The sequence below is a fragment of the Apium graveolens genome, chromosome 11, assembly GCF_009905375.1.
Source record: "Apium graveolens cultivar Ventura chromosome 11, ASM990537v1, whole genome shotgun sequence".
NCBI classification, from domain to species: Eukaryota; Viridiplantae; Streptophyta; class Magnoliopsida; order Apiales; family Apiaceae; genus Apium; species Apium graveolens.
The window spans coordinates 47,036,242-47,041,057 of record NC_133657.1 but is presented as its reverse complement, the minus strand read 5'-3'; the positions used below and the strand labels follow the sequence as shown (position 1 = coordinate 47,041,057).

The 4,816-nt window shown below is 38.6% G+C and overlaps 1 non-coding gene across 1 annotated transcript; it reads right to left on the bottom strand.

Annotated features, from left to right (window-relative positions):
• Nucleotides 1–3,625: 3,625 nt before the first annotated feature.
• Nucleotides 3,626–3,732, bottom strand: LOC141699092 (small nucleolar RNA R71). Its single transcript, XR_012565579.1, has one exon. It is a non-coding gene; the product is annotated as a small nucleolar RNA R71 (small nucleolar RNA).
• Between the last annotated feature and the right edge of the window lie 1,084 nt (nt 3,733–4,816).

Genomic DNA, 4,816 nt, shown 5'->3' with positions numbered 1-4,816 from the left:
TATAGATTACGAAATTTCCTTGACCATCTGGAAGTGACAAAACGGGTGCCGTGATTAATCTCTTCTTCAATTCCTAGAAACTTTCTTCACATTTCTCGTTCCATATAAACTTCTCACTTTTCCTCGTAAGCTTCGTCAAAGGTGTCGCAATCTTTGAGAAATCTTGAACAAATCTTCGATAATATCCCACTAATCCCAAGAAACTTCTCACTTCTGTTGTTGTTCTTGGCCTTTCCCAATTCATAACAGCTTCAATCTTTGTTGGGTCCACTTTGGTTCCTTCATTACTTACGATGTGCCCTAAGAATTGAACTTCTTGTAACCAAAATTCGCACTTTGAAAACTTTGCATACAACTTCTTCTTTCTTAAAATTTCCAAAGATATCCTTAGATGCTCCGCATAATCCTCCATTGACTTTGAGTAGATCAAGATATCATCGATAAACACAATGACAAACTTATCCAAATATTCCTTGAAAATCATGTTCATCAAGTCCATAAATGCTGATGGGGCATTGGTTAATACAAAAGACATCACTAAGAATTCATAATGACCGTACCTTGTTCTGAAGGCTGTCTTGGGTATGTCTTCTGGTTTAATCTTCAATTGGTGATATCCGGATCTTAAATCAATCTTAGAGAAGTACTTAGCTCCTTTCAGCTGATCAAACAAATCGTCGATTCGAGGTAAGGGATATTTGTTCTTGATTGTAAGCTTATTGAGTTCTCGATAGTCGATGCATAACCTCATGCTTCCGTCTTTCTTCTTAACAAATAATATCGGTGCACCCCATGGGGATACACTGGGTCGAATCACTCCTTTCTCCAATAGTTCTTGCAATTGCTTTGCTAGTTTCTTCATTTCAACTGGCGCCATTCTTTATGGAGCTTTGGATATTGGTTCCGTTCCAGGTGCTAACTCAATCGCAAACTCAATTTCCCTATCTGGAGGAAGTCATGGTAATTCTTCTGGAAATACGTCTGGAAATTCGTTTACCACAGGAATATCTTCCAGTTTTGTTGGCTCCTAACTTTTGTCTATCACGTAGGCAATGAAATGCTCGAATCCTTTTCGTAATAACTTTTTAGCTTGAATCATCATCAAGAACTTCTTTTCTTGCTTCTAACCTTTGAACATCACCGCTTTATCGTATGACATCTTCAAAGTTACCTTCTTGTTACGACAGTCAATCTGACCATTCTGCTTATATAGCTAGTCCATTCTTAAAATAACGTCAAACTCTCCTAACTGAAATGGTATCAAGTTAGCGTCAAACTTATTGCCAGAAATCTCAATCTCACAGTTGTTACACACTTGGTTCACATATACATGCTCTTGATTTGCTAATTCTACCATCATAATCTCACTTAACAATTCAATTGGACAATTCAGCTTATTAACAAAATCTTGAGAAAAAAATGATCGAGTTGGTCCCGAATCTACTAGCACTTTAGCACATAAAGAATTCAAAGTAAGCGTACATGCCACAACATTAGTGTCCATGATAGCATCTTTCACAGACATGTCATAAAATCTAGCTCTGGGAGGTGATAAGTGGCATTTTATACCACTTAGAGCGTCTCATAACAGCTTGAATTGGTGTCTTGGACTCAAGTATTTTGTGTATCTGACGCATTTTCTAGTGTTTTTGTATTTCAGGGTTTAACTTGCTTAGATAGGTGGTTTTCATCAAATAAAGCTTAAGGAAGTGCTTGGAATCAGTCTAGGGGTGATGAGCAAAGAAATCAGCATAAACAGGAGCAAAATGGAGAATTTTCCAGAAGGGTAGCACGCGATCGCGCGTTAGGAGCACGCGACCGCACGCCAGCACGCTACCGCGTGGAGGAAGCACGCGACCGCGTTCGTGCGAAAATTCATATGCTGGTTTTATTCATTTTTAACTCTGTTTGGGTTTCTATGGCGCGGTGACTCCTGGACTCTTATATAAACTTTATGGGAAGACGTTTTCTTTAACGAGAACCAGAGCGAAGGCAAGAAGATTGAGAAGACCGTTTTTGCACGCAACAACGAAGAAGAGGAAGCATTAGTTTATCTTGTGATTCTTTTAATTCGTTGTAACTGTGGATGCTAGTTTTCTTTATGCTTTGAACATTAATACTCTTGTGACATACTTCATTATTTAATAAGTATTTTTTAGACTTATATCATTGTGTTATTATCATGCTTTCATCTGAACCCATGGTGATGATGAGTTCTATTATGGGCTAATCGTAATCATGGGATTATAGCGGATTTATTATGGAATTCTTTAGTTAATTATTTAATACCTTGGTATGTGGTGATTGTATGATATCTAGTATAGGTTGTGTTTATTCGTCTTATATGTGTCGCGAACATGTAAGATAGCCTGTTAATCTCTTGTGAAGCGACAATGGATCTTGAGATTTAGAACTTGCCATGCTAGCATAGGTTCATGTGTTGTATGCATGATTAGTGGGTAACTCTAACCGTTTGACTTGCCCTGTGTAATCATCATGAATAACTTGTGCTTAAATCGTTATGTTGTTCAATTATGTAGACATATAGGGTCTCAACATAATTGATGCATATTCAACTTCTATCTAAATTGTGGATGCTTGGTAGAATGGTATTTGTACAACGAAAGTTGGCGTTTATCAGTTTTATGTTGTTCGATTAATATCATCACCATTACATGCTAAGGTTAATAACAATAACTATTGAATGAAGTAGTAATGAAGTTAGGATCTCATGTGTGTTTAATATTGTTAATTCAAGTGTTTAATTCTCGTAGTTAATATTAGTTAACCAATATTGATTGATATTGTCTTGGCATTGAAGAATAATCATACATTGGTGAGTAAGTGTTAATTAAATATAATTAATCAGAGTCTCTGTGGGAACGAACTAGAAATCATTCTATATTACTTGTGAACGCGTATACTTTCATGATTTATTTAGCGCATGCTTTTTGCCTAACAAGTTTTTGGCGCCGCTGTCGGGGACTCGGTGTTAATTTGTTTAGTTTATGTACTTGCCATCTGTGGTCATTAGGATTCATTGATTAAGACTTGTTACTTACTGCTTCCGGTTGTGTTCCAGGTACTCTAGCGAGCGTTTATACAAACACGTTCTCGCACTCGCAAGAGAATTTTCGATAAAGCTGAGGAAACAGATAAAGCTCTTGACTTTGCGGAGAAGATATTTTTTACAGATTCGGATAAAGAGAGTGAAAAGAAGGAACATGAAACAATGGGTGATCGTCTAGCTCAAGCTGATCAAGCTCTTATGGACTTTTCTCGACCTAAAATTGATGACATTCAGTCAAGCATCATTCATCCGGCTATTGAGGCCAATACTTTTGAAATCAAGTCGGGCACTATTCAGATGGTGCAGAATTCTGTTTCTTTCGGAGGGGCTGCGACTGAAGATCCCAACATGCATATCAGGAATTTTATCGAGATCTACGGTACTTTCAAATATAATGGTGTTACTGATGAGGCTATTAAGCTGAGACTTTTCCCATTCTCCCTGAGGAACAAAGCTAAGGACTGGTTACATTCTTTACCAGTTGGGTCCATCACTACTTGGCAAGATCTTGCGCAAAAGATTCTGGTAAAGTTCTATCCAATGGCCAAAACTACAGCTATGAGGAGTGCTCTTACTGAATTTATGCAGCAGCCAGGAGAATCTATGTGCGAGACTTGGGAGCGCTACAAGGAGATGTTGGGAAAGTGTCCACATCATGGTATGCCTGAATAATTTGTGATCACTAGTTTCTATAATGGTTTGGGGGTCCAATCTCGACCCATGCTCGATGCAGCTTCTAGAGGCACCTTGTGGGCCAAAAACTATACTGAGGCCTATAATTTCATTGAAACTGTGGCTGCAAACGAGTATCAAAACCCGACTAAAAGGATGATGTCTGGGAAGGTAGCAGGTATTCTGGAAGTTGATGCAGCTACAACTATTGCAACGCAGCTCTCAGCGCTGACTATGAAGGTCGATTCTTTAACCAACTATGGCGTAAGTCAAATAGCTAGTGTATGTGAGCTTTGTGCAGGCTCTCATGCTACGGATCAGTGTTCTCTTTTTAATGAATCTATTCAGTATGTGAACAATTTTCAGAGACCGCAGCAGCCTGTGCCCGCTACTTATCATCCTAATAACAGAAATTATCCCAATTTCAGCTGGAGCAATAATCAGAATGCTATTCAACAACCATATCAGCAAGATGCAAATAAACAGTTTAATCCACCTAGATTCCAGCAAACTCAGCAATTTTCTCATAAGCAACCATATCCTCAACAAGGAGGTGCTGCTCCACCTTCTACTGCTGATTTCGAGGAGTTAAAGCTGTTGTGCAAAAGTCAGAATATTTCTATCAAGACCTTGGAAAATCAAATTGGACAAATAGCCAATACTTGCTCAATTGTCAACCTGCCACACTTCCCAGCGATACTGAAGTGCCAGGTAGGATGGAAGCTAAAGAGCAAGTCAAAGCTGTCACCTTAAGGTCTGGAAAAGTTGCTGTTGCTGAAAAAGCAAAAGATGTAAAATTTGAAGTTATAAATGTAGAAGGAATGCAAAAGGAGAAAGAGGCGGAACCAAGGAAGACTACTGTTAAACACACTCTGCCTGAGGGTAATACAGGGGAGTAACAGCTCTATCCTCTACCACCTTTTCCTAAGCGATTGCAAAAACAAAAGCTGGATAAGCAATTTAGTAAGTTTCTGGAGGTGTTCAAGAAACTTCACATCAACATACATTTCGCTGAGGCTCTTGAGCAAATGCCTAGTTATGCGAAATTCGTGAAAGGTATTCTTTCAAGGAAGG